The sequence below is a fragment of the Rhineura floridana genome, chromosome 3, assembly GCF_030035675.1.
Source record: "Rhineura floridana isolate rRhiFlo1 chromosome 3, rRhiFlo1.hap2, whole genome shotgun sequence".
Taxonomy (NCBI): Eukaryota; Metazoa; Chordata; class Lepidosauria; order Squamata; family Rhineuridae; genus Rhineura; species Rhineura floridana.
In genome coordinates this window covers 150,551,147-150,572,814 of record NC_084482.1, presented here as the reverse complement: position 1 = coordinate 150,572,814, position 21,668 = coordinate 150,551,147, and the positions used below count along the sequence as shown (strand labels likewise).

Below are 21,668 nucleotides of genomic sequence, written 5' to 3'. Positions count from 1 at the left end.
GGTAGCATCTCCTCAGTGGTAACTGGATCTACAGGGGCAGAGCTATCACTGTCAGTGGTGCGGGAACCTTCAAGCTCAACTGCATCGGGAGACACAGTCCTCCTCCTCCTCCTCATTGGTCCAAGCCCAATCCACAGAGCTCATGACACGTTTTCAGAAAACAGAGGTGGAAATGCACTGGAACTGGCACAACAGTAAGTGTGTCTCTACCCCGATTGTGTTTTCGAATGTTTTAAGCCATTTTTAGAATGCTTTTCTTTTTCTTGTTCAATTGTTTGTATTGATATGCTTGCTGCCCTGGGCTCCCTGTCTAGCTGTCTAGCTGTCTAGCTGTCTGTCTGTCTGTCTGTCTCAACACTAGACAACAGATGATCTGTGGCAGATATTGCACACAACACTAGTCAGGGATGAAATAAAATGATAACATAATGAAATAAAAAGTGTGGTTGAAATAAGACATGTCAGCAGAAGCAACACTTCATCTCTGTGTTTGTGCTCTTATTTATTTATCTGTAACATTTCCATATGGTTCTTCATTAAAAAAAAAATCTCAGGACAATGTACAAGAAAATATCAAAACAAGGATACATTTAAACCCAAATTATAGTACATTACATCTGTATCTACTGTCCACTGGTAGCTAAAACAGATCAAGAAAAGTTGTCATTGAAAGCTATGTAATAAAAGATCATCAAACGCTTGGGTGAACAGGTGGGTCTTTAAAAGGTGCCCACATGATGCAATGGATGGCATCTGTCTTACCTCAGGGGGAAGGTGATCCCAAAGACTGGGTGTCACTGCAAAAAAGGCCCACCTGCTGGCTCTTGCAAGATGTACCTGCTCAGGCAGCAGAGCAAGCAAGGGATCCTAATTTGCAGATCTCAGTTAATGGGCAGGCTTGTAAGGAAGAAGGGATTTCTCAGGTAACGTGTAACTGGAAGCACAGATAGTCAGTGCCAGCCTTAAGTATGTTTTATTTTGCTCCAGTCCAGAAGCAAAAAGTCAGGATGCCCACTCCTGTTTGGGACCGAAACTCTTAAGAAAAAAGCCCTCAAAGAAATGGAGATTGGAAGCAGGAGTATAGATCCTCTTAGAATGTGACAGATGCAAATGCTTCAGGTTCCTTTCTGTGAGGCTGGCTGTGAAGAGTACCAACCAGGGCCTGCCCTACTACTTGGCAGAGTGAGGCAGCTGCCTCAGGCAGCATATGCTGAGAGGAAGAGAGTGGTGGGACAGTATTGGAGGTGATAGCTGTGTGCACCACACATGGCCTGCTCTGCATCACCTAAGCTAGCCTACCGCCTGGTGCAGTGGAGTGTGCTATCGGGCCTGTAGCAGGTAATGAAATAAGATTAAACTGTCAGTCTCTAGACAGACTCCATAAGTGGAAGGGGGGATATTATCTCTGCCTCAGGCAGCAAAATGCCTTGGGCTGATCCCGGCGCTCACCATGCCGTTGCTTCCTCCGTATGGGCCATCACTGCACAGCAACTGCACAGCTTCCAATTCTCTGAATTTGCTGTGTAGATAAATAGGGAAACCCATACTTGGGACTATGAATGGGGGAGACTTTTGATTCAGTCTGCATTTACGGTAAATCTACCAAATTCAGCATTTCCAAAACAATACCTGAACTGAAAAAGAGCTATCCTTTGAAATTTGCAGTACAAAGGAAGCATATACTAGGATATAGTGTGCATAAAAATGCAGATCTTAGTGAAAATAGCAAATTGCTTTATGTTAGGAAAAATTGCATACAAACATGGGTATACTGGGAGAAGTTCACCACTAAAATGCTGATGAATTTTCATGAGGGCTTTTGATATGGAAATGTGGAGAATAGCATTTAAGAATGGAAAAATAAGAGAAGGAGACAATCCGACATGGATAGGTTCACCCATCCCTACTTGGGGGGGGGGGTTCTTGGGTACAATGTATGGGCACACCCTACTTGGAATCTCTCTGCTGAAGCGTGCCAGCGCCTTTAAATTCCTTTTCTGATCCCTCTGCGTGATGTCACCATTGCTCACTCAACAGTAGCTCAGCTAACGTCCTGCGTGCTGCCTGAGGCCTCCTGAAAGGAAGCGGGAGGGTGAGATTCCACAAGGGACTGAAAAGCCGCGGGGGGGGGGGGAGGGAGGCAGCTGTTGGGGTCTGGCGAAAGCAGGTTGCAGTTTTGAGCGATCCTACTGCTAAGCCAGGCCTTCCCCATCTTCCTGCTGGGAGGACGAGGCAAAGCGACCACCGGCATGGCCGAGCAGAGCCAGCCTCATCCCCAAGGAATCCAATGTATATTAACAAAGTCAGCCAGAGAGCTGTGTCCTCCTGTCCCGCAGACTCTCCTCCCCCCCCCCCCCGACTCGCAGGAGAAACAGGCCAAGGCGTGCCCACCGTTTTGTTTCCTGCAACTGTCCCTGCGGGGGGGAGGGGGGGGACATGTCTGCAGCAATAAAGCCAAAGAAGAAAGGCGAGAGGCTAAGAAAGCAGGAGGGAGCAGAAAATAAGAAGCACTTATTAGGCATCAGGGCCAGGCTGCCTGTGGGCACTCACAGGGTAATAAGAAGAGCCTTTCTGCTTCATAGCAGGCTAAGGCCACTAAGAGCAACAAAATGCAGGCATTGAGACAAGGGAGTAGGAGACATGCAAGAGGGTTTGGGAGTTCTGTGCTGATCCTAGGAACATAGGAAGGTGCCTTATACTGAGTCAGGTCCATCTAACTCAGTTATTGTCTACAACACCAGGGGTGGGGAACCTCAGGGGCCAGATGCAGTCTTCCAGTGCTCCTTACCTGGCCCTTGGAACTCTCCTCAGGCCCCGCCCACGCCACAGCCACTCTCCCCTAGCCACACTCCTCACCATGCCCTTTTGCTTGGCTGGATTGTGTCCCTCAATTCGGATAATGACGTGGTTGCCTGGATGGAGGGTAGAGAGGGGTGTGTGAGTGTATGTAGAAATGAAACTACCGGACAAAGGTAAAACTGACCGTCGTTTCTGCCTCTGGCCTCCTTAGCACTGGGATGTGGCCCCTGTCCGACAAGGTTCATGGTCTACACTGGTGGCAATGGCTCCCCAGGAATTCGGTTTAGCATCTCTCCTGGCCTTACTTGGAGATGTCAGGGGATTGGACCTTCTCATGCAAAGCAAATGCTCTCCCACTGAGCTATGGCCTTTCCCCTTACCCTACAGGCTCCACAGCCTGCTCTGACGAGGTCTCAAGCTGAACCACATGTGACCCAATAACCCATCTCTTTGAATCCTTTTTCAGTTGTTAACAGCTTCTGCTGGCGTATGTGTGTGATTAGGATTGGGACCATCAGACACAGGGAGGAGTGTGTTTGATCCTTTTCTTCCACACCACAGTCCTGAGAAAAATCCCCCCTGGAAGCCATTGGTGCCAAGGGATTAGCATCTGACCTGCTGTTGTTGTTGATGATGATGATAATAATTAGATTTATATCCCGGCATTCCTCTCAATAGGAGCACAGGGCAGCAAACAAAAGTGCTAAAAACACTAAAGCATCATAAAAACAGACTTTAAAATATATTACAACAAAAAATCCTTAAAAACATGTTAAAATGAAAATGTTTAAAAACAAGTTTTTTTAAAAAAAAAGCTTTAAAACATTTTTTTTAAAAAAAGCAAAGCTTTAAAAACATATTAAAAAGCTCCAACACAGACGCAGACTGGGATAAGGTCTCTGCTTAAAAGGCTTGTTGAAAGAGGAAGGACTTTAGTAGGCACCGATAAGATAACAGATGGTGCCTGTCTAATATTTAAGGGGAGGAAATTCCAAAGGGTAGGAGGCGCTACACTAAAGGTCCGCTTCTTATGTTGTGCAGAACGGACCTTCTGATAAGATGGTATCTGCAGGAGCTCCTCACCTACAGAGTGTAGTGATCAACTGGGTACATAAGGGGTAAGAGGGTCTTTCAGGTATCCTGGTCCCAAGCTGTATAGGGCTTTGTACACCAAAACCAGAACCTTGAACTTAGCCCAGCAGCTAATAGGTAGCCAGTGCAATTCTTTCAGCAGTGGGGTAACATGTTGGCGACCCAAGTTGGAGGGGTCAAGATAATCTGTTTTATCCAAGAGGACTTGCAATTGCTACACCACAACCCTCTTGATCACCTTCCCTAAAAAGGGGGTATTTGCACCCAGGAGGTAGTTGTCACAAACCAATGGGTCCAGAGTGGGCTTCTTCAGAAGCGGTCGGATCACCGCCTCTTTCAGGGTGGCTGGAACCACTCCCTCCTGCAATTACACGTTGACCACAACCTGGAACCACTCAGTCAAGCTTTAGTAAGCCAAGAAGGGAGAGGGTGGAGAGGGCACGTTGCTGGCCACGTCATCACAAGCAACTTGTTCTCGTCATCAGGCCGCATCAACAGAAACTGATCCCAAGAAGTTGCAGCAGATGTTGCACTGGACGCCTCACTGGGGGCTATAGTAGATATGGACGGGGCATCAAGATTGCTACGAAGGCAAGCAACTTTACTCTCAAAGTGCCTTGCAAACAATTCACAGTGGGCCTCTGAAGGGTCTAAAACTCCATTCCTGTAATTCATGTCAACAGACCCCTGACAATATGGAAAAGTTCCACTGGACGGCTACTTGAAGATGCAATGGTGGCGGAGAAATGGGCCTTCTTCGCTGCCCTCACTGCCACACAATAATCATGTTTATGATGTTTTACTCATGCCCGATCAGCCTCATAGGTCTTTCACCACTTGCGCTCTAGCTGTTGTCTAGCCTGCTTCATTGCCCTTTGCTCATTTGTGTACCAAGGTGCAAACTGGGCTCCACAATGCTGAAGACGGTGCTCAGGGGCAACTGTGAAGAGCCTGGCGTGCCTCGCTGTTCCACAGCATGCCAAGGGCTTTGGGTCACCTGTTCTATCTACTGGAAACTCCCCCAGAGCATTCAGGAATCCAGTGGATTCCATTAGTCTCTGTGGGTGGACCATCTTAATGTGTCCACCATCCCTGCAGAGGAATATCGGAGCTGTAAGTCTGAACTTCACCAGGAAGTGGTCTGACCATGACAATGGGGTGACATCCACACGCACACCTCCAGACCACCCCTTCCTCCATCTGGAGCAAAAGCCAAGTCGAGGGTGTGCCCTGCCCTATGTGCCAGAACGGTGACAACTTGACACAGCCCCATGGTTGTCATGCAGGCCACGAAATCCCGAGCTGGAACACTAGAGGGAGCCTCAGCATGGACAGTGAAATGACCCAGGACTATCATTCTGGGCTCCTCCAATACCACAGCCGAGATGGCCTCCGCCAACTCGGTGAGAGAAGCTGCTGGATAGCAGGGTAGACGGTACACCAGCAGCAACTCTAGTTTCCTGTCTCCTTTGCCCTTCCACCTGTCACAGCTCCAACACAGCTGGACAAGAGACAAGGGTACTTTGTAGACTTCAGGAGCTAGGGACTGGGTAGCAACAGAATATGGATGCCTTTCCTGAAGATGTGCACACCCTGGAGAACAACTGTCTGCACAGCAATTAAGCAGGGTTGCAACAGGCCAACTCTGCAACATGCAAATGAACTATAGGTCACACAATTCTCTTTTCATGCATTGGTCAACATCAGTGGTAAACTGACCAGTGGAATCACAGTCTTCAGAGCAGGGAGTATATATGATCCGACAACTCGGTGAAGTCAGTGTGCATGACATTATTCTGTCCCTATCCTAGGCTCACAGACTGAAATACATGTGTGTTCCACAATAGGGATCTACCAGTGGGCCAAAAGAATATGCCAAATCAGTAGATCTATACTAATGGTGCCAGTGATCTGATTGCCAAATGGCAGGGGTCAAAGGAATGCCTGAATTCTGAGTAATGAGAATCAAGGGCCAATCCATAGTCTGAGCCAGTATGCTTCCAAATAGCAGTTGCTGGAATCTGCAGGAGGGGAGAGTCCTCTTTCTCTCAGGTCCTGCTTGTGGGCTTCCCATGGGCATCTGGCTGGCCACTGTGACAACGCGGTGCTGAACTAGATGGGCCACTGGCCTGATCCAGCAGACTCTCTTTGTGTTCTTAATTCACACAACCAAACTGGTGTCCTAAGAAGGTGTGCTAAGTATATTCATTTAGAATTTAACCCATGGGTAGCCAACGCGGTGCCCTCCAGATGTTTGGCTACAACTTGTATTGGCCATGCTGGCTGGAATTAATGGGAGTTTGAGTTCAACAACATCTGGAGGGCACCACGTTGGTTACCCCTAATTTAGCCCATGATGGTGTGGTAATTTATTTATTTATTTAAAATATTTCTATCCCGCCCTTCTACCCTACAAAGCACTCAGGGTGGCTACAATAAAATTGCACACATATATAATAAAGTACACAATAAAAACACAAACAGTAAATTAAAATGAATAGAATACAATTAAAATACATAAAATGCATTATGCATACACATACAAACATACATACATGTATATGTGCATATACATATGAGGGAGTGAGAATAAAAGAACTTAAAAGATAAAAATAAAAGATAAAAAACTTAAAACAGTGTCAGGGTCACCCATCAGTCCCTCCCAAAGGCTCTCCGGAACAAGATATTTTCACAAGTTTCTAGAAAACCATCAGGGAGGGAGCAAAGTGGGCTTCTTGAGGCAGGGAATTCCACAGTCTGGGAGCCACAACTGAAAAGGCTCTCTCCCGCATGCCTGTCAAGTCTAACTTCTTTCATTCCAGGCACACAGAGGAGACCAGAGGCAGATGATCTTAAATCCAGGGTAGGAACGTATGGACGTAAGCGGCCCCTTAAGTACACTGGTCCAAGGCCGTTCAGGGCTTTAAAGGTCAAAACCAGCACTGTGAAATGGGCTTGGACCAAATTGGGAGCCAGTGGAGTCGATAAAGTACAGGGGTGATATATTCCCTGCGCTGTGCTCCCGTTAACATTCTGGCTGCTGCATTTTGGACCAACTGCAATTTCCGAACTGTTTTCAAAGGCAGCCCCACAGAGAGTGTGTTACAGTAATCAAGCCTCGATGTCACCAATGCATGTGTCACTGTGGCCAAGTCAGCTGCATCCAGGAATGGACACAGCTGGTAGACCAGTTTGAGTTGGCCAAAAGCACTCCTGGCTACCGCAGCTACCTCATATTCTAGCAGCAGGGCAGGATCCAGAAGAACTCCCAAACTGTGGACCTGCTCTTTCAAGGGGAGTGTAACCCCATCCAGAACAGGTTGCAACCCTATCCCTGGGGCAGTTTTCCCCTTGGCCACCAGCACTTCCGTCTTGTCTGGATTAAGTTTCAGTTTGTTAGCCATGCAATTGCTTCATCACATATTTAGCATGGAGCTAAATCTACATACACTGCAAGACTGCCAAAAATGAATCGAGTGATTGCATAGGAAATTGGGGTTATGTTTTGAGCCAGATGAATGTTGAAGTAACCCCACAGTTCCTACAGAATGTGTTCCTCCCTGTACATATCCTGTCAGCTCAACCCACATTCTCAGCACTCTGGGTTAATCCTAAGAACTGACTTTGGGTACCAATCCTCTTCCACAGAATCTTTGACAGAGGAGGGAGAAGAACGAGCTGCTTTGCTGCCTGTGCTGATGGCAGTCTTCAAAAGTTGAAAAACCACCACCTGCCACCCTTGAATAACAATGTGCCATGTGAGGGCTACGTGATGTACCAGACAGCGGTGTCTCAGCCTCACCAGGTGGGGTCAGATCTGCAGTAGGAGGCAGGCATGGAACTCTGCTGCGCGGTGTCTGGAGGGCAGGAACAGCTGGGTTCAACCGCAGCAGATTCCACTTGGCCCAGATCTAAATATGACTAATGTAGCACTTATCAAACTGTAACAAGGAAACTTCATGCCTCTTCAGAAAGGCAGCTTAATTACTAGCCCCTTGAGGGCACTTTGGCAAACTTTGAATTAGAATGATCGCAGGCAAACCCTGTCTCTCTGAAAGCGGGCATGCTTCATGGAGCTGCATTACAGGCAGTCAAAGGTGCCAAGACAAAGCCTCCAAAACCAGGCCACAAGCACAGGCAGTGGTGGACAGAGGTAATTTTAGACCCTGGACATATTAATCTTACGGGGGTGGGGAGAGAAACTCTTTAGAACACAGGTAGGGAACCTTTGGCCCTCCAGATGTTGTTAAACTACAACTCCCATCAGCTCCAACAAGCATGGCCAATGGCAAGGGATGATGATGGGACATCTGGAGGGCCACAGGTTCCCCATCCCTGAAGTAGAGGAACATTTGAGAAGACATATTCCTTCAGGTATCCTGACCTCATTTATAACTTATGCTCACCCTGTGCTACCAAAGAGGAATTATGGGTCCCTTACAAAAAGCATCCAGAGGATCTGAAGATGTATGGCCCTTCCTTTCCAAAATAGGCACACACTTGGGAAGGATTGGGATGGTGTGCTGCTCACTAGGGATGGACGGATCTATCCATTTCAGTTCCCACTGCTTCTCATTTTTCCAATCTTAAACTCGTAACTCCATGTTGCTGCAGCAAAATAAGAATAAAAATAAATCCTCATGAAAATTCTTCAGTCTTTTAGGGTGGATTTCTCCTAATGTAATGAATTTTTGTATGTTGTTTTCGCTAATATATTTTAATGCAAACCTTCCCATAATATATGCATTTTTATAAAACATTGTTTGGAGAGCCAACTACATATGTGAATTTTGAAGGTTCCCTGCGTTTCAGTCAGAGACAGTATGAGACAATTTTCTAGATTTTCTAGATTTGGCTTTAAACGCAAACAAAACTGAATTTCTCCCCAACCTTGCTGCTCACATAAGCATCTGGTTAATGCAGTACTTCCAGACTGGGCTGCTGCAACACACTTTATGCGAAGCTGCCTTTGAAGGCTGCTTGGAAAATTCAGCCACTGCCAGATATGTTAACCGGCAGAAACACACATCATGGGCGCTCAAACAACTGCACTGGTTTCCAGTCTAAGAACTTAAGAAGAGCTGCTGGATCAGGCCAATGGCCCATCTCATCCAGCATCCTGTTCTCACAGTGGCCAAGCAGTTGCTCACAGTTGTGTAATGGCAAATTCGGAAGTGCAGGGTCTCTTCATGATAGTCATGCCATGCCCCCTCATGGCCACTAGGGATGGGTGAGAATTTTGATTCAGTTTGCATTTCAAACAGAATCTATCAAATTTGCACTTTCTGAACAATATGAGAACCAAAACACAACCATCCTTCAAAATTCGCACTTACCCAAATTTTACAATGAAGTTCTCCAAACAAGCAATGTTTCCAAAAATACGTAATTAGGGGGAAGTGTGCATAAAAATGAATATATGAGTGAAAATAACATACAAAAATGCATTGTATGGTGAGAAATTGCTTGCAAAAATGTGTACATTAGTCAAAACTGCCTACAAAAATGTGTTTATTAGGAGAAATTTTCACTAAAACGCTGGAGATTTTCATGAGGATTTTTAAAAAAAACCAAACTGCTGCAGAAATGTGGAGAATTGAATTTAAGATTGGAAAAATGAGAAACAGAGAGAGCTGAAACTGACAGATCTTTCCATCCCTAACAGCCACACCCCCTTTTCCATTTTCCCTCCTCGCGCTTGTTATCCATCACTACAAGAGACGTCCCTAAGAGCCAGTCAGCATGAAAGGGGAGGCTGTGTGTTAGCTACTGAGAAGAGTCTTCTCAGAAGCTAACTACCTTTTACTCTGAATCTATCAGCTCCAATCAACACAAAAGGTTCTTCCCAGTGGCTAACACAGTCCCATTTCATGTTCATTGGCTTGTACATAGAGACCTGGCAGGGACCCCTGCTCCTAAAAAAGTAACGGGTCTACAACCTCTTATGGCCCCAGATGACTACACCTCTAGTTTCCCAAGGAAAACCTGCAAACAGTACATGAGTGCAAAGAGCACTCTCCCCTCCTGCAGTTTCCAGCAACTGGAGGCTGAGGACAGCCATCATGGCTAGTAGCCATTGATAGCCTTTTTGTCCATGAATCCTCTTTTAAATCCATCTAAGTTGGTGGCCATCACTGCCTCTTGTGGGAGTGAATTCCATAGTTGAACTATGCACTGTATGAAGAAGTACTTTATTTTATCTGCCCTGAATCTTCCAACATTCAGCTTCATTGGAAGTCCATGAGTTCTAGTGTTATGAGAGAGGGAGGAAAGCTTTTCTCTATCCCCTTTCTCCATGCCATGCATAATTTTATACACTTCTATCATGTCACCTCTTACTCATCTATTCTCTAAATTAAAAAGCCCGAAATACTGCAGCCTTTCCTCATAAGGGAGTCTCTCCATCCCCCTGATCATTTTGGTTATCCTTTTCTGAACCTTTTCCAACTCTACAATATCCTTTTTCAGGTGAGGTGACCAGAACTGTGCACAATATTCCAAATGTGGCTGCACCATAGATTTATACAATGGCATTGTTTCAGACAGAATGAAAAGTTCTGGTGGTAATTTTTAAAGACCTTAAGGCTATAATCCTATAAGCGGGGGAAGGGGTGCAAAATCTGAAGGCATTTCAGCCACAGTATCCAGTGCCCTCTTGGGCTTTGAGCCAGCAGAGTGAAGGTGGAAGTTCTTTTTAAACTTTTTAAATCTCCCATTGAAAACAATGGGAAAGAAGCAGGTGGAAGAGATTTAGTAGTGAGTGTTCTTTAGCATATTTGGTGTGTGTGTGTGTGTGTGTGTGTGAGAGAGAGAGAGAGAGAGAGAGAGAGAGAGAGAAGTGGCTGGGACAACTTTAGATCCAAGTTGCTGCTTGTCCTCCTCCCCTGGCACGTCCCTCCATTTTGGCCCTACTGAGATTGGAAATCTATTGTTGATTGGGCCAGGTCATCAGAGGCAAGCAAGGGGGATCCAACCTTGATCTTCTTCTCTGAAGCTGAAGTTCTGTCTCTGACATTGGAGGAGGATATTGGGAGGCAGTGTGCTATAGTAGTTAGAGTAGGACCTGGGAGACCAGAGTTCAAATCCCCACTCAGCCATGAAGGTCACTGGGTGACCCTGGGCTAGTCTCAGTCACTCAGCCTAACCTACCTCAAAGGGCTGTTGTGAGGACAAAATGGAGAGGGAGGAGAAGAACCATGTACACCACCTCGAGCTCTATGGAGGAAAGGTGGGATATCCATGTAAAACTAACTAACTAAAATAAATATAAAACTGACATTCCCTTGGGACCATAGAATTGTGCCCTAAATGGGGTCAGGATATCTGAAGGAATATCTCTTCTCAAATGTTCCTCTGCCTCAGGGATGGGGAACTTGTGCCCCTCCAGATATCGCTGGACTACAACTCCCATCATCCCTGATGGTTGTCCAGGATGGCTGGGGCTGATGGGAGTTGGAATCCAACAACATTTGGAGAGCCATAGGTTCCCCATCCCTGCTCTACATGCGTCAGAGTCATCCGGGAAGTCACTGCCCCCAGCAGACCCCTGCCATCTAAGATTACTTGGGTAGCTGTAAAGAGCAGGGCCTTCTCTCTGTTGGCATCCTCTGTGTGGGATTCCATACCACAAAAGGCTCATCAAGGCAGCTCACTTGCAAGTTGGTGTAGGCAGGCAAAGCCATTATTCACACAGGCCTTTGGGGAACATAGGAAGCTGACTTGTACTGAGTCAGACAATTGGTCCACCGAGCTCAGTATGGTCTATACTGACTGGCAGCAGTTCTCCAAGGTTTCAGGCAGGGGATCTTTCCCAGCCTTACCTGGAGATGCCAAGAGGCCTTCTGTGCACAAAGCAGATTCTCTACTGCTGAGCTATGGCCCTTCCCATAAAAAGGTTGGTGAGGAAGTTGCTATCAAGGATAAACATTCTGATTGTTTGCTGTGGGTCAGGCCTGTTGGTTTTATTGTATGTTAATTACCAGTAAACTGCCTGAGAGTCAGTTTATGGCTTAATAAAATCTGGGATAAGGTATCTATGGGATACACATTTTCAGATAATTTTTTTAAGCAACCATTTTGGGAGGGAAGACCTGGGATTTAGGAATGAGGGTACCTTCCGTAATTGTCATGATATACATGTGTTGTCTTCTCAGAAACTGATTCCAAGGACAAAATGTATCTTAGAAGCAGCCCTGAGCAGCCAGTACAGGATGGAATGGGAACTTCAGCATTGCCATGAAATGCTTTGAAGAGGAAAATGCATGTGGGTGATGCAGCCTTTTAATTTAAGATAAATGGCCTGGGAGGGACTGACTAGGCTGGAAGTTTAGACTGCACAAAATTTGTTCCCTATCTCTGGATGCCTTCCCACCCCCCACAGCGCTCTGTTGTTTGAGAATGATTCCCATGTGGCACATTGGTCAGCTTCCACATACCCTCACCATACGCACACCTTTCCACAGGAAAAGCAGCACAAAGATGGACTGGGAGAAAAACAGGCAAGAAGTACTGAAAAAGATATGACCTGAATCTCAGACTGGTTGCATCTGGCTGCTTTGACCTTTTCCCATACTGAATCCCTGAAGCATTTATTCAGGTTTGGGTGGGCTGCGGCTGAACATCTGCAATGCATGACTCAATAGCCTTCAAGGATCTGAGTCATAGCACCAAGGTCCCATTGAGCAGCTGGCCCACAGAGCTGACATAGCAAAGTCTTAAGAGCCCACTCAGTGTCTTTGTGATGGCTCATTCTTTGCAGTCCACCCCTCAGGTTCCTTGCTCTAAATCCCGCGACAGAAACTTTGTTTTGAAGGCTCACAAGGAGCTTCAGTTCATGTTGAAACTTTAGCAGGGCACTGGAGCAAGGAACATTGCATCTTCAATATAACTGGTGGCCCTCTGATTCGGCACCTTTTACAAAGATCAAGACATAAGCATACGTGAATGAAAGCAGTCCATTCACAAACCATGGTAACAGAATGAAATAAATGCACAAGTCACATGACTGATTAGAGCTGTCCCTTCCATTAGGAAGAGTGAGGCAGCTGCCTCAGAGGGTAGTCACGGGAGGCAGGCCAGCAGCCAGCATAAAGTTTGGGGGTGGGGACAAAAAAAGTAGATGACACCAAAAAATCTTTAATGGGGGGGGATCTAATAAATTTATTTAGTTTTTGCAGCCCACCCCCCGTCTATAGGCCTGGTTGGAGGGCAGGTGGTAGTGACAGTGATAAGAGGACAAAGTTGTGTGTGCTCTGTGCCCCACATCACCCAGTATCCTGCTCCCCTCAAATGCGGTGGAGGATACTGGTCACATCCACACCATACATTTAAAGCACATGGCCTCCCCCAAACAATCCTGGGAACTGTAGTTTACCCCTCACAGAGCTACAGTTCCCAGCCCACTTAAACTACAGTTTGCAGGATTCCCATGTGCTTTAAATGTATGGTGCGGATTGTGACTATTGTCTTGTCAACACCAGTGGTGAAGTGAGATTCAGCTGCCACTCTGGTCAGCTTTTGTACGAAGAAATGGATGGATTCTTATCTTTCATTGCCGGCAGCAAAATGTCTTGGGCTGGGAGTTATCATTAATTTCTCAACTCCCAATGTAGCAATTGAATGTGGGTAAAATATTCTGATGGAACTCCATAAAGTTTTGTCAGTGAACCATATCCCTGTTACTACGTAACTGCAGCTGCTGTTGTGTAGTGGGTAGAGTGTCGGACTAGGAGCTGACAGACCAGGGTTCAAATCCCCACTAAAGTCACAAAGCTCTTTGAGTGACCTTGGGCTAGTCCGAGTCTCTCAGCCTAACCTACCTCACAGGGTTGTTCTGAGGATAAAATGGGGAGGAGAACTATGCACACCACCTTGAGCTCCTCGCAGGAAAGATGGGATATAAATGTAGTAATAAATAAGTAAAAATGGAAGGGATCTGACAGTCAACCTATTCCCATGCATTCCAACTAAAGAAAACCTTCCTTAACACCATGAACAAATTGGCCTGTATTATCAGGAGTATCATCTGCAGCAAGCAGAGTACAAGCGAGCATCATGCATTATGTCGGAGATGTCTAATACAGGCAAATCATACATTTTGTAAAGCAAATCCAGATGGTTCCAACAAAGGGGATGTGGCAAGTGCTACACGGGAAGGAAATAAACAACAGGCAGGCTCACCAGCTAGTTGGGCTTCTGGACGTTTTCTTTCTGGCCCTCAGCGTGGCAATCCCCATCAAGCTATCACTTCCTTCTCTTGTGAACCTCAAAGGCATCCATAAGCCAGAGCTCTCTCACATTGGCGCCAAAGGCGACCCTGTCCTCAGACAGGCCAGTCGCTAAGAAGCCAAACTGGATGTTGCACTTGGCAGATTGTGTGTGTTTGTGTATGTGTGGCTGATAAATGGAGATTACAAAGGTATTTAATGGAGAAAGCAGCTAGGCCATGCGAGCCAGGAAAGGGGCTGCTCCATTTGGAGCAGAGGAATATAACTGGGGGGGTTGATGGGTTGAAAAGACCTTGGCAAAAGTTTCACAGGGATCTCTTTGAACAGAGGGGATGTGGGAGGGACTCTGCATCTGGCTGTTGACAAATTCAGACTTCTCTGCCTTTGAAAGTTACAAACAGCAGGTCAGCCCATATTTATGCCACATGAGCCAAATCATCCCCCACTGCCTCCAGGAACACTTAGCCATATGGTTGTGCTATAAACCGAGCTACAGCTCAAACCAAACAGAAGAGGACTGCCCGGAGTAGATGCACTCACAGGCATGCCGGACAGGCTGCTTTGTGCTCTGCCTTCCCTCATGCCCTGCTGCAAAGACTCCAGGGGTTATTGGACTCCAACTCCCATCTGCCTCAATGGTCAGGGATGATGGGAGCTACAGTCCAGCATCATCTGGAGGGCTGCAGGCTCCAATAGGCCCTTCCTAGGTTCACAACAGTCAATCTAAGAAGCAAGTGGGTCAGAGCAACTGTTTTTTTCTGGACAAAGTAGAAAGCCTATTACTGGTTAGGAATCAGGCGTATGAGAGTTCTGGTGTAAAGACAAGAGAATCCACCAGGTCTGAATGTCTGTTTTGTGAAGTAACATGGAATTGTTTTAGGGACGGGGGCATCTCCATTGCCATAGGATCATGTGATAGAAGTTGGTGGCAAGAAGAGGAAGGCAGGCTGCAGGCCATGATGTACAGGCTGGATCAAGCTAGGATTGTCTCAGCCTACCAAGGTTTTTCTGTGGCTTCTAAGACTATCTTGGGCCCAGTGGAATGGAGGAAGCTGCCTTATATCAAGTCAGGCCATTGGTCTATCAACTTCAGTATTGTCGAGGCTGACTGGCAGCAGTCTCTAGGGTTCCATAGGAACATAGGAGACTGCCATTGGTCCATCTGGCTTTGTTTTATGTACACTGAGTGGCAGCAGCTCTCCAGGGTTCGGGGCGGGGGACATTCCCAGACCTATTGGAGGTGCCAGGGATTGAACCTCGGACCTTCTGCATGCAAAGCATGTGCTCTGCTACTCAGCCACAGCCCTCCTAGGTGTGTGAAGCATCAGTTTGTGCAATGATGTTAACTCTTTATATTTATTTTTTAATGTGCTCCCACACTTTGAGAGCCAAGCCCCCCCCAACAGGGAATGTGTGTGGACCCTCCTCCAAGGAGACCTTTTAATCACAGGTGGTCATCCAGGGTCTTGGGGGGACTTAAACCCTTTACGTTTTTGGGAGCAGGGTCCCAGCAGGGTCTCTATGTCTCCAGCATCCTATGAGTCAATCAGCACGAAAGGGAAGTGTGTTAGCCACTGAGAAGAACCTTCTAACATGCTTCCTTGCCCTTTTGTGCTGATTGGAACCAATCAGAGCGAAGGGAGGTGAGTGAGCCACTGAGAAGACTCTTCTCAGTAATAACACACAGGTTCCCTTTTCATGCTGATTTGACTCCTGGGGCATCTGCTATTGTGGGAGAAGGCACATGCGAGAAGGACTGAGGAGTGTGGAGATAACAACGAAGAGCAAGCAAGAGAGGAAGGCAGGGGATGTGGCTGAGGAGGCGTGTCATGATTATCATGAAGGAACCCTGCACTTCTGGATTTGCCACGACATTACTGATTGTAACAAGTGAAGTGCTCCATGAATCAAACTGTTGTGCCCCCTGCTGGCAAGAATTTGAATTGACACGTTGTGAGTATTGGTTTATTTTTCAGCCTCACTTTTATTCACATTCCCTTCCAGACAGGGCAAAGAAGATGTACAGAGAGAGCTGTGAGGAAAGGGGGCAGACTGAATGGTGAAGCAATGTGGAATCAGTTAGGTGAGTGAATGAATGAAAAAGTCTGAGAGGAAGACAACAGGATGCCTTCAAAGTGTAAGCAAGGAGAAGAATGAAAATGGACTCCAGAATTTTAAGTGTTCAACAGACCTTCATAAGGACATAAGACGAACCCAGCTGGATCAAGCTAATGGCCCATCTCGTAGTCCACCACCCTGTTTTCACAGTGCCTGACCAGATGCCTATGTTAAACCCACAAGAAGCCTTCTTGGCATTAAGCAGTATATTATTTATTAATAATAGTAGTAATAGCAGAAGTAGTAACAATAATAAAGCAGACCCCCGAGAGCAGCAGCACTCTCCTCACTAGTGAGTCCCAGCAGCTGGTATTCAGAAGCCACTGCTGCCTCTGACACTGGAGGTAGAACATAGCCATCACGACTTACTGGTCATGAGCCTGGGAATCTGGAGCTCTTCCTGAGGTCCTGCCCTATGTGAGCTGATTGCCTTATTTGAGCAAAACAATCTCTGCCTTTTCATGTCCGGTGCCATGACACCAGCCTGCATTTCAGATGCCACAACCAAGTCCTGACATATTCCCATGTCTGAGCTGGAGGCTAACTGCTAAGAGCCATATTTATAGCTGTTTGGGAGCCAGCATACAAGCGCTCTCCTTTCTCAGCACTGGTGTGAGAAAGCAGATTTCAGAAAAACTCAAAAGGCCCAGAGGCCCCTGGTCCTCCTCCTCCTGCACACACAATGCTCCTTTATAGACATTTCACTGGGGTTTGTGCTCTGTAAACACAGAGAGTGAAGATCGCACCTGGGAAAGGAGAGCAGTTCATTTCACTGACCGCTACTGCTCTAACACCAGCTCAACAATGGGCAATTGAGGACAGCCTGTGTGGTGTAGTGGTTAGAAAGTCAGACTACGAACTGGGAGACCAGGGTTCAAAACCCCACCCAGCCACGAAGCTCAGTGGGTGACTTTGGGCCAGTCTCTCCCTCTCAGTCTAACCTACTCCACAGGGTTGTGAGATTAAAATGGGGAGGGGGACAGAACCAAGCACACCACCTTCAGCTCCTTGAAGGAAAGAAACGTGCTAATGCATGCATACGTGCAATGCTGTTTGGTGAGGGACACTATAGTATCAACTTCCTTTAGGGGGCAAGCTTGTGTATAGACTTTAGCCTCCTCCTGCCCCTGTTTCTATATAATTGGATGATGATATTTAGATCCCACAGCATCTTATAGGGAACTGATAGTAATAAATATATAAACAAAATTTATAATGTATAACATTTATAAATTATTAATAATTGTAGCTGAAAGCTGGCAGGGCTCTGTGTATTTTGATTATAATTACTAGCTATCAGAATCTTTTTTCCTTCCTGGGAAAAACACACTCATGTCTAGTCCGACTGCAATAGAGTTTAACTAGGTTTTTTAAAAAAATTGTTTTAAAATTATAATTATATTTACAATCCACCTTTCAAGAGCTTTTTAATATATATGATTTTATTTATTATATTAGTTATTACAAAAACAGAATTCTTTCAAGCCGTACATTTCCATATCTTACCTTCCAAAAATCAACAAAGGATCATCTTTTAACAAAATTTCCCAGGCTTCCTTCTCTCCTTTAAATCAACTCAATTAATTTATCCATCTCAGCTAATTCCAGATGCTTCATTAACCATTCCCAATCAGAAGGGCCTTAAGAACATTTCCATTTTCTTTCCCACACTGTCTTAGCTACTACAAGCAATATCCTTAATAATGATTTCAAATTCATAGACACCTCATCTTCAGTCACATTGAAGAGGCTCAGCATTGGGGTGAATTTTAATGTAGCCTCATTCACGACTGAGATGAGCCTTACTATCTGTCTCCAGAAACTAGTTGCAACTGGACATTCCTGCCACATATATAAGAAATGTGCATTCCCTACTTCATATTTCCAGCATCTGAAGTGGGTCACTGAGTGAATGTGATCTTGCAGACACTAGGTACCACCACACTAATAATTTATATTGTGCCTCATTGAATTGATAAACCTAATGTCAATCTTTCAATCTGACTCCAGATCCTATCCCATTGTTGAGAGATTGTTCCTGTTTCCCACCTTATTCTGTTAACTATATATTTCCCTGCTCAAATCCATCAATATATTTGTTGGTGTTATGTGCCTTCAGGTCAATTACAACTTATGGCGACCCTATGAATCAGTGACGTCCAATAACATCTGTCATGAACCACCCTGTTCAGATCTTGTAAGTTCAGGTCTGTGGCTTCCTCTGTGGAATCAATCCATCTCTTGTTTGGCCTTCCTCTTTTTCTATTCCCTTCTGTTTTTCCCAGCGTTATTGTCTTTTCTAGTGAATCATGTCTTCTCATGAAGTGTCCAAAGTATGATAACCTCAGTTTCATCATTTTAGCTTCTAGTTATAGTTCTGGTTTAATTTATTCTAACACCCAATTATTTGTCTTTTTCGCAGTCCATGGTATGTGCAAAGCTCTCCTCCAACACCACATTTCAAATGTGTTGATTTTTCTCTTATCCACTTTTTTCACTGTCCAACTTTCACATCCATACATAGAGATCAGGAATACCATGGTCTGAATGATCCTGACTTTGGTGTTCAGTGACACATCCTTGCATTTGAGGACCTTTTCTAGTTCTCTCATAGCTGCCCTCCCCAGTCCTAACCTTCTTCTGATTTCTTGACTATTGTCTCCATTTTGGTTAATGACTGTACCAAGGTACTGATAATCCTTGACAAGTTCAATGTCCTCATTGTCAAGTTTGAAGTTACATAAATCTTCTGTTGTCATTACTTTAGTCTTCTTGACGTTAAGCTGCAGTCCTGCTTTTGTGCTTTCTTCTTTAACTTTCATCAGCATTTGTTTCAAATCATTACTGGTTTCGGCTAGTAGTATGGTATCGTCTGCATATCTTAAATTATTGATATTTCTCCCTCCAATTTTCACACCTCCTTCATCTTGGACCAATCCCGCTTTCTATATAATATGTTCTGCAGATTAAACAAATAGAGTGATAAAATACACCCCTGTCTCACACCCTTTCCGATGGGTATATATATATATTTATTTTAACAAGATCCGCTTCATTTTGTTTACTGCCATTTTCTTCCAAATTAACTCCTACCATAGTGGCAGCCATCCTATTTTTGGAAAATGTATTCTCTTGTCAACAACCGCCTCTTCTCTATTAAATATCCGTCCCACCCCACCCATCTCTATGGTCAAGACTGGAATATAGAAGCTGCCTTATACCAATCAGACTGTTGGTCCATCTAGTTCACTGTTGTCTACACTGACTGGTAGCAGCTCTACAGAGCTTCAGGCGGGAGTTTTTCCCAGCCAACTTTGGTGATGCCAGGGATTGAACCTGGCCTCTTTTGTATGCAAAGGATGTGCTCTGCCACTGAGCTATGGCCCTTCCCCATAATGAGGCTGTTATTAACATTGTAACTGACAAAAGCGCTCTCCTTCTCTCTCTCTGTGCCAGGGATCTGCTGTGTTCAGTCCTTTAACACCAAAATAGATAAGCATAACACTGGTATATCCTCCTTTGCAGTACACAAACATAACCCAGCCAGAATTAGAGCTCCCTCACTGGCTCCACATTTTTTACACTAATTGTTTGCTTTGGAACACGTGCGCACCTGGAAATGGGAAGCCCAACAGGCTTGCAATGCTGCCACTGTCACCATTTTTCACATCAGCAACAACCCATTGACTTCCATGCTGTAATGGAAGAGCTGTCTGCTCAATATCACCAAGTCGTTAACGGACTGGCCCAGTTTATCCTAAAAGGGACGAGGCTCACAACTACCCAGCAGGAGACACAACCTTTCCACAGCACATGGAGCCAAGCATGGATATACTTGTGCCAGGCCCAGGCAGCATTTCTTTGTGCAGCTGGCATGATACAGCTTGTCTCGGGTGTTCTTCCCTTGAAGGCTGGCTTTGTTGATCTTTGCAGTGTTTTGGATGGATGCCTGCTCCAGAAAAGAAAAAATATACCCACCCTACTCCTACCAAGGTAGATCTCCGTCTGTCACCATGGGAACCCCTCCCATATAAAGCCCCATCTAAGATGACATCATATCCCCTCCCAAAATAGGCAGACTGTGCCACCCAGCTCAGCTGGTTCAACATCAGACCATCTGGTTGCACAGCTAGGATGTGGGCAGCCCTAGTTGTTTTCTGGCTCTTCTGAAAGAGGCTGGCATCTGCCATTGCAAAGTGTTTATTAATACCTTATCTCTTTCCAGTTACACACACATCTGGTTTAGGATCCCTTCATCTCAATGTCCAAGTGGTGATTGTAGCAAGCAAAAGGAGATTTGGGATCATAAACTTTAGATGTAAGACGGTTAGATCAGATCTCACATGCCTTCCCTTTCTGACATTTAGACAAATGGACACAAGGTTAGGCTGCGAAATGTTTAGATTCAATAAATGTTGCTGCCAAACCCTGCACATCTGGAGTCTATGTACACAAAGGAAGAGATGTCCTGGCCTGTCAGGACAGAGAAATATAATACCATATTAAGAAGCCCAGATGGTTCTTCCTTGTTTGTTAATGCTGGGATAGGGGATGGGGTGGGTGGGGAGAGAATGCTAGTGGTAATAAGTGCTTTAGTACCAGCAATGTAGGGATCTTGAAAGGATGGATTATACACCAATGTCAAAAGGTCTCAGATTTTCATTCATCTTGAACATTAGCTTATGCCAGATGCTGGAAAATCATCTTCCGCTTGTAATTGCATCCACGCCATACATTCAAAGCTCTCTTATACCACTTTAATAGGTATGGCTTCGCCCAAAGAATCCTGGGAAGTGTAGTCTGTTAAGGGTGCTGGGCACTGCAGCTTTGTGACGGATAAACTGCAGTTCTTAGTGTTCTTTGGGGAAAGCCATGACTGTTAAAGTGGCTTAAATTCACGGTGTGGATGTGACTGAAGAGAACAGTAAGCAAGGTCGGTGTGGGATTCTGTCCAGGGAAATACTTGCCAGATAGAAGGAGCACAGGACACTTATCAGCATTGGCGCCAGTCATCTTTCAAGGGGGAGAGCATTCCATAGTAAAGGTGCCACTGCAGAATAAGTTGTCTTTCCCTGGTTGTCACTTTACAAATGCCCCTTGAATGTGGAACAACCAAAAGGGCCTCAGCTACTGATCTTAACTCACAGGCAGAACGGTCTGCGAGGAGACAGTCCTTCAAATGCTTATCTCCCAAGTTGTTTAGGGCTTTATAAGTCATTACTAGCATCTTTAATTTGGCTTGGTAGCAAACTAGCAGCCAGTGCAACGCCTTCCCCGTGCAAAGCATGTGCCGTACCACTGAGCTATGTCTCCTCCCCAGGTTGCTGAGGCTTGTGAGATTTGTCCTTGGTTTAAGGTTCTCCACTAGGCTTACTTTGCATCATGTGACTTACAACTGTTACCTTCCTGCAGGAATGCATCAAGAGTGCCACA

At 45.6% G+C, this 21,668-nt stretch overlaps 1 long non-coding RNA gene across 1 annotated transcript in view; it reads right to left on the bottom strand.

Moving 5' to 3' along the window:
• The window catches only part of LOC133382332 (uncharacterized), a 50,040-nt gene extending 35,829 nt beyond the window's left edge, over positions 1-14,211 (bottom strand). Inside the window, exon 1 of the long non-coding RNA XR_009761907.1 lies at positions 14,071-14,211. This is a non-coding gene — a long non-coding RNA (uncharacterized LOC133382332). The remainder of the gene's footprint in view (positions 1-14,070) is intronic.
• Positions 14,212-21,668: the final 7,457 nt, after the last annotated feature.